This window comes from Procambarus clarkii, unplaced genomic scaffold (genome assembly GCF_040958095.1).
Source record: "Procambarus clarkii isolate CNS0578487 unplaced genomic scaffold, FALCON_Pclarkii_2.0 HiC_scaffold_163, whole genome shotgun sequence".
NCBI lineage: Eukaryota > Metazoa > Arthropoda > Malacostraca > Decapoda > Cambaridae > Procambarus > Procambarus clarkii.
Window position 1 is genome coordinate 178,005 of NW_027189196.1, and position 9,059 is coordinate 187,063.

A 9,059-nucleotide genomic window follows, 5' to 3' on the forward strand; every position below is an offset into this window, starting at 1 on the left:
CTCTTTGTAATGTCTTTGTTGATCATATGGGCACTCAATTTCCATCTGTGTTCCCTAGTGCGTGTGCCTCTTGTGTTAAATAAACTGTCTTTGTCTGCCCTATCAATTCCTTTGAGAGTCTTGAATGCTCAGTCCCCCAGGGTACTGTGCTTGCTCCAGTACTTTTTCTCATCCTCATATCAGACATAGACAAGAACACAACCTACAGCACTGTATCATCCTTTGCAGATGACACTAGGATCTTCATGAGAGTTGGCAACATAGAGGACACGGCGAACCTCCAATCAGATGTAGATCAGGTCTTTCTATGGGCTACAGAAAATAATATGGTGTTTAACGAGGATAAGTTCCAGCTCATGCGCTACGGAAAAAAAATATAAAAACGGAAACCACGTACAAAACTCAGGCAAATCATAACATAGAACGAAAAGGCAATGTAAAGGATCTGGGTGTACTCATGTCGGAAGACCTTACCTTTAAAGAACACAATAAAGTAGCCGTCACAACTGCAAGAAAAATGACAGGTTGGATAACAAGAACTTTTCACACTAGAGATGCTATACCGATGATGATACTTTTCAAAACGCTTGTGCTCTCTAGAGTGGAGTACTGCTGCACAATGACAGCCCCTTTCAAAGCTGGAGAAATTGCTGACCTGGAGAGCGTGCAGAGATCCTTTACTGCTAGAATCCACTCAGTAAAACATCTAAATTACTGGGACCGACTAAAGAGCCTAAATCTGTAATCCCTTGAGCGCAGGCGGGAGAGATACATAATAATTTACACGTGGAAAATAATTGAGGGGCTGGTCCCAAACCTGCACACAGAAATAACATCACATGAGACCAGGAGGCATGGCAGGATGTGCAGAATACCCCCGTAGAAAAGCAGAGGTGCAACAGGTACTCTGAGAGAGAACTCTATCAACATCAGAGTCCCGAGACTGTTCAATACGCTTCCACTACACATAAGGGGCATAACTGGCCGACCCCTCACAGTGTTCAAGAGAGAACTGGATAAGTTAATTTTAACTGCAATAAAAAAAAATCGACCTCATACATAAGGAAATGGGTAGTTTTATCATTTCATAAGAAAAAAAATAAAGAAAATATATTAATTCAGGAAAACTTGGCTTATTAGGCAAATCGGGCCTTGCATAGTAGGCTGAAAAGTGCGTTCTGGCTATGTTACGGCCCTCTCGGGTCGCAACTGAGTTCGTACTCTGATGTTATTAGAGGAAGTTGTATCCGGCCCCAAGCCAGTAGTGGCTTTCAAGGGATGAGATCCGTGACGCAAGTAACTAAAAGGGGAAGGGAAATAAAGTTAAGAACTTAAGATTATAATTATTTCCATCACCAATAAATAATATATAAAAAGATTACACGGGGGGAGGGGTATTAACACTGGACAGGGGAATTATTTACACTATCGTCTTCTCCTGAAGACTCTGGATCCAAGCTCTCGGTGCTCTCGTGGCCTCACAACGAATCCTTTGAGAAGCTGAGTCTACCCCGGCCTCAGGCCAGCCAAAACACAGTTCCACTGGGGGCACCGCCGTGGAGGCCGTCAACCACAAGTCCAGCAAAACAGCTGGCAGGTTCCGGATCAGCAACGCTGGTTGGGCCACTCCATGAGCGATACTAGGGTAACGCCCTAGTCAGGAGCCTCGTGTGATACCACAGATCACTCTCCTGTCTACAATACCCCAGTGGTTAATCGTCTCCAGCAGTCGGTCCCGGGTACGACAATCCTTCACTGCCGCTTCACAGGCAGGGTAACACCACAGTGTTCATCCGGGAGGCGACTCACAGCTGCTGCAGCAAAGCACAAGGTATGGGGACGGCTGCCTTGGGTAGACTGACTCAACTTCCATCACAGCAGTCCCAGGTCGACTCTGTAAGCAGACACGTCATCAATAACAGGGACACACTCAAGCACCTCACTTACAGGCTCAGACACAAACGCCCACCTATCCACTCCATAGATGGCGCTGTCGTCTGAGCACCACCTCACCAGAGGTCAGCAACGGCTGTGTTATGTGCTGAACAGGACTGGAAACTGGCCCTTGTGACCAGTACACTTCGTCCTCACCAGGTGGCGTCGTCCATTTGGTGGGGGTTTCGGGAGCTGACCCACAGATGGCGCGGTCGTCACTGCTCCGTGCTCGGACGCTGGATTCGGGTCCGTAACAGGCTACTAGGTACGACACACACACACACACACACATATATATATATATATATATATATATATATATATATATATATATATCTTTGTATCTATTTGTTCAAGCATCATTTACCAAAGCAATCGCCTGTTTTTCGATATCTAATCACCTATGTTTCTCTAGTTAATCACTTTTATTAGCTGTTCAATCTAATATAATTTGTTTCTTCAGTCACGTTTTATTTATTCACTTATTTTTTGTTCCTCTACTTAATCACTTGTTAGTTATATTTTCTATCACCTTTTGTTGATTTATTCAATCGCTAACTTTTATCAAATTTAATATTAGCAATAAAACATTAATATCGGGCAAGAATACAACGTTAAACACTTGATGGGAATGTGTGTTTTGAGTGTTGCATCACGGTCCTAACGTGAGTGTTGCATCACTGTCCTAACGTGAGTGTTGCATCACGGTCCTAACGTGAGTGTTGCATCACGGTCCTAACGTGAGTGTTGCATCACTGTCCTAACGTGAGTGTTGCATCACGGTCCTAACGTGAGTGTTGCATCACGGTCCTAACGTGAGTGTTGAATCACTGTCCTAACGTGAGTGTTGCATCACGGTCCTAACGTGAGTGTTGCATCACGGTCCTAACGTGAGTGTTGCATCACTGTCCTAACGTGAGTGTTGCATCACGGTCCTAACGTGAGTGTTGCATCACGGTCCTAACGTGAGTGTTGCATCACTGTCCTAACGTGAGTGTTGCATCACGGTCCTAACGTGAGTGTTGCATCACGGTCCTAACGTGAGTGTTGCATCACGGTCCTAACGTGAGTGTTGCATCACGGTCCTAACGTGAGTGTTGCATCACGGTCCTAACGTGAGTGTTGCATCACGGTCCTAACGTGAGTGTTGCATCACGGTCCTAACGAGAGTGTTGCATCACTGTCCTAACGTGAGTGTTGCATCACGGTCCTAACGTGAGTGTTGCCTCAGGGTCCTAACGTGAGTGTTGCATCACGGTTATAACGTGAGTGTTGCATCACGGTCCTAACGTGAGTGTTGCATCACGGTCCTAACATGAGTGTTGCATCACGGTCCTAACGTGAGTGTTGCATCACGGTCCTAACGTGAGTGTTGCATCACTGTCCTAACGTGAGTGTTGCATCACTGTCCTAACGTGAGTGTTGCATCACGGTCCTAACGTGAGTGTTGCATCACGGTCCTAACGTGAGTGTTGCATCACGGTCCTAACGTGAGTGTTGCATCACGGTCCTAACGTGAGTGTTGCATCACGGTCCTAACGTGAGTGTTGCATCACGGTCCTAACGTGAGTGTTGCATCACTGTCCTAACGTGAGTGTTGCATCACGGTCCTAACGTGAGTGTTGCATCACGGTCCTAACGTGAGTGTTGCATCACTGTCCTAACGTGAGTGTTGCATCACGGTCCTAACGTGAGTGTTGCATCACGGTCCTAACGTGAGTGTTGCATCACTGTCCTAACGTGAGTGTTGCATCACGGTCCTAACGTGAGTGTTGCATCACGGTCCTAACGTGAGTGTTGCATCACTGTCCTAACGTGAGTGTTGCATCACGGTCCTAACGTGAGTGTTGCAACACGGTCCTAACGTGAGTGTTGCATCACGGTTATAACGTGAGTGTTGCATCACGGTCCTAACGTGAGTGTTGCATCACGGTCCTAACGTGAGTGTTGCATCACGGTCCTAACTTGAGTGTTGCATCACGGTCCTAACGTGAGTGTTGCATCACTGTCCTAACGTGAGTGTTGCATCACGGTCCTAACGTGAGTGTTGCATCACTGTCCTAACGTGAGTGTTGCAACACAGTCCTAACCTGAGTGTTTCATCACTGTCCTAACGTGAATGTTGCATCACGGTCCTAACGTGAGTGTTGCCTCAGGGTCCTAACGTGAGTGTTGCATCACTGTCCTAACGTGAGTGTTGCATCACGGTCCTAACGTGAGTGTTGCATCACGGTCCTAACGTGAGTGTTGCATCACGGTCCTAACGTGAGTGTTGCATCACGGTCCTAACGTGAGTGTTGCATCACGGTCCTAACGTGAGTGTTGCATCACTGTCCTAACGTGAGTGTTGCATCACGGTCCTAACGTGAGTGTTGCATCACTGTCCTAACGTGAGTGTTGCATCACTGTCCTAACGTGAGTGTTGCATCACGGTCCTAACGTGAGTGTTGCATCACGGTCCTAACGTGAGTGTTGCATCACTGTCCTAACGTGAGTGTTGCATCACGGTCCTAACGTGAGTGTTGCATCACGGTCCTAACGTGAGTGTTGCATCACTGTCCTAACGTGAGTGTTGCATCACGGTCCTAACGTGAGTGTTGCATCACGGTCCTAACGTGAGTGTTGCATCACGGTCCTAACGTGAGTGTTGCATCACGGTCCTAACGTGAGTGTTGCATCACGGTCCTAACGTGAGTGTTGCATCACGGTCCTAACGTGAGTGTTGCATCACGGTCCTAACGTGAGTGTTGCATCACGGTCCTAACGTGGGTGTTGCCTCAGGGTCCTAACGTGAGTGTTGCATCACGGTTATAACGTGAGTGTTGCATCACGGTTCTAACGTGAGTGTTGCATCACGGTCCTAACGTGAGTGTTGCATCACGGTCCTAACGTGAGTGTTGCATCACGGTCCTAACGTGAGTGTTGCATCACTGTCCTAACGTGAGTGTTGCATCACGGTCCTAACGTGAGTGTTGCATCACTGTCCTAACGTGAGTGTTGCAACACAGTCCTAACCTGAGTGTTGCATCACTGTCCTAACGTGAGTGTTGCATCACGGTCCTAACGTGAGTGTTGCCTCAGGGTCCTAACGTGAGTGTTGCATCACTGTCCTAACGTGAGTGTTGCATCACGGTCCTAACGTGAGTGTTGCATCACGGTCCTAACGTGAGTGTTGCATCACGGTCCTAACGTGAGTGTTGCATCACGGTCCTAACGTGAGTGTTGCATCACGGTCCTAACATGAGTGTTGCATCACGGTCCTAACGTGAGTGTTGCATCACGGTCCTAACGTGAGTGTTGCATCACGGTCCTAACGTGAGTGTTGCATCACGGTCCTAACGTGAGTGTTGCATCACGGTCCAAACGTGAGTGTTGCATCACTGTCCTAACGTGAGTGTTGCATCACGGTCCTAACGTGAGTGTTGCATCACTGTCCTAACGTGAGTGTTGTAACACAGTCCTAACCTGAGTGTTGCATCACTGTCCTAACGTGAGTGTTGCATCACTGTCCTAACGTGAGTGTTGCATCACGGTCCTAACGTGAGTGTTGCATCACGGTCCTAACGTGAGTGTTGCATCACTGTCCTAACGTGAGTGTTGCATCACGGTCCTAACGTGAGTGTTGCATCACGGTCCTAACGTGAGTGTTGCATCACGGTCCTAACGTGAGTGTTGCATCACGGTCCTAACGTGAGTGTTGCATAACTGTCCAAACGTGAGTGTTGCATCACGGTCCTAACGTGAGTGTTGCCTCAGGGTCCTAACGTGAGTGTTGCATCACGGTTATAACGTGAGTGTTGCATCACGGTCCTAACGTGAGTGTTGCATCACGGTCCTAACGTGAGTGTTGCATCACGGTCCTAACGTGAGTGTTGCATCACGGTCCTAACGTGAGTGTTGCATCACTGTCCTAACGTGAGTGTTGCATCACGGTCCTAACGTGAGTGTTGCATCACTGTCCTAACGTGAGTGTTGCAACACAGTCCTAACCTGAGTGTTGCATCACTGTCCTAACGTGAGTGTTGCATCACGGTGCTAACGTGAGTGTTGCCTCAGGGTCCTAACGTGAGTGTTGCATCACTGTCCTAACGTGAGTGTTGCATCACGGTCCTAACGTGAGTGTTGCATCACGGTCCTAACGTGAGTGTTGCATCACGGTCCTAACGTGAGTGTTGCATCACGGTCCTAACGTGAGTGTTGCATCACGGTCCTAACGTGAGTGTTGCATCACTGTCCTAACGTGAGTGTTGCATCACTGTCCTAACGTGAGTGTTGCATCACGGTCCTAACGTGAGTGTTGCATCACTGTCCTAACGTGAGTGTTGCATCACGGTCCTAACGTGAGTGTTGCATCACGGTCCTAACGTGAGTGTTGCATCACTGTCCTAACGTGAGTGTTGCATCACGGTCCTAACGTGAGTGTTGCATCACGGTCCTAACGTGAGTGTTGCATCACTGTCCTAACGTGAGTGTTGCATCACGGTCCTAACGTGAGTGTTGCATCACGGTCCTAACGTGAGTGTTGCATCACGGTCCTAACGTGAGTGTTGCATCACGGTCCTAACGTGAGTGTTGCATCACGGTCCTAACGTGAGTGTTGCATCACTGTCCTAACGTGAGTGTTGCATCACGGTCCTAACGTGAGTGTTGCATCACTGTCCTAACGTGAGTGTTGCAACACAGTCCTAACCTGAGTGTTGCATCACTGTCCTAACGTGAGTGTTGCATCACGGTCCTAACGTGAGTGTTGCCTCAGGGTCCTAACGTGAGTGTTGCATCACTGTCCTAACGTGAGTGTTGCATCACGTTCCTAACGTGAGTGTTGCATCACGGTCCTAACGTGAGTGTTGCATCACGGTCCTAACGTGAGTGTTGCATCACGGTCCTAACGTGAGTGTTGCATCACGGTCCTAACGTGAGTGTTGCATCACGGTCCTAACGTGAGTGTTGCATCACGGTCCTAACGTGAGTGTTGCATCACGGTCCTAACGTGAGTGTTGCATCACGGTCCTAACGTGAGTGTTGCATCACGGTCCTAACGTGAGTGTTGCATCACTGTCCTAACGTGAGTGTTGCATCACGGTCCTAACGTGAGTGTTGCATCACTGTCCTAACGTGAGTGTTGCAACACAGTCCTAACCTGAGTGTTGCATCACTGTCCTAACGTGAGTGTTGCATCACTGTCCTAACGTGAGTGTTGCATCACGGTCCTAACGTGAGTGTTGCCTCAGGGTCCTAACGTGAGTGTTGCATCACTGTCCTAACGTGAGTGTTGCATCACTGTCCTAACGTGAGTGTTGCATCACGGTCCTAACGTGAGTGTTGCATCACGGTCCTAACGTGAGTGTTGCATCACGGTCCTAACGTGAGTGTTGCATCACGGTCCTAACGTGAGTGTTGCATCACGGTCCTAACGTGAGTGTTGCATCACGGTCCTAACGTGAGTGTTGCATCACGGTCCTAACGTGAGTGTTGCATCACGGTCCTAACGTGAGTGTTGCATCACGGTCCTAACGTGAGTGTTGCAACACAGTCCTATCCTGAGTGTTGCATCACTGTCCTAACGTGAGTGTTGCATCACGGTCCTAACGTGAGTGTTGCATCACGGTCCTAACGTGAGTGTTGCATCACGGTCCTAACGTGAGTGTTGCATCACTGTCCTAACGTGAGTGTTGCATCACTGTCCTAACGTGAGTGTTGCATCACGGTCCTAACGTGAGTGTTGCATCACTGTCCTAACGTGAGTGTTGCAACACAGTCCTAACCTGAGTGTTGCATCACTGTCCTAACGTGAGTGTTGCATCACGGTCCTAACGTGAGTGTTGCCTCACGGTCCTAACGTGAGTGTTGCATCACTGTCCTAACGTGAGTGTTGCATCACGGTCCTAACGTGAGTGTTGCATCACGGTCCTAACGTGAGTGTTGCATCACGGTCCTAACGTGAGTGTTGCATCACGGTCCTAACGTGAGTGTTGCATCACGGTCCTAACGTGAGTGTTGCATCACGGTCCTAACGTGAGTGTTGCATCACGGTCCTAACGTGAGTGTTGCATCACGGTCCTAACGTGAGTGTTGCATCACGGTCCTAACGTGAGTGTTGCATCACTGTCCTAACGTGAGTGTTGCATCACGGTCCTAACGTGAGTGTTGCATCACTGTCCTAACGTGAGTGTTGCAACACAGTCCTAACCTGAGTGTTGCATCACTGTCCTAACGTGAGTGTTGCATCACTGTCCTAACGTGAGTGTTGCATCACGGTCCTAACGTGAGTGTTGCCTCAGGGTCCTAACGTGAGTGTTGCATCACTGTCCTAACGTGAGTGTTGCATCACGGTCCTAACGTGAGTGTTGCATCACGGTCCTAACGTGAGTGTTGCATCACGGTCCTAACGTGAGTGTTGCATCACGGTCCTAACGTGAGTGTTGCATCACGGTCCTAACGTGAGTGTTGCATCACGGTCCTAACGTGAGTGTTGCATCACAGTCCTAACGTGAGTGTTGCATCACGGTCCTAACGTGAGTGTTGCATCACGGTCCTAACGTGAGTGTTGCAACACAGTCCTATCCTGAGTGTTGCATCACTGTCCTAACGTGAGTGTTGCATCACGGTCCTAACGTGAGTGTTGCATCACGGTCCTAACGTGAGTGTTGCATCACGGTCCTAACGTGAGTGTTGCATCACGGTCCTAACGTGAGTGTTGCATCACGGTCCTAACGTGAGTGTTGCATCACTGTCCTAACGTGAGTGTTGCATCACGGTCCTAACGTGAGTGTTGCATCACTGTCCTAACGTGAGTGTTGCATTACGGTCCTAACGTGAGTGTTGCATCACGGTCCTAACGTGAGTGTTGCATCACGGTCCTCACGTGAGTGTTGCATCACGGTCCTAAAGTGAGTGTTGCATCACGGTCCTAACGTGAGTGTTGCATCACGGTCCTAACGTGAGTGTTGCATCACGATCCTAACGTGAGTGTTGCAATACAGTCCTAACCTGAGTGTTGCATCACTGTCCTAACGTGAGTGTTGCAACACAGTCCTAACCTGAGTGTTGCATCACTGTCCTAACGTGAGGGTTGCATCACGGTCCTAACGTGAGTGTTGCCTCAGGGTCCTAACGTGAGTGTT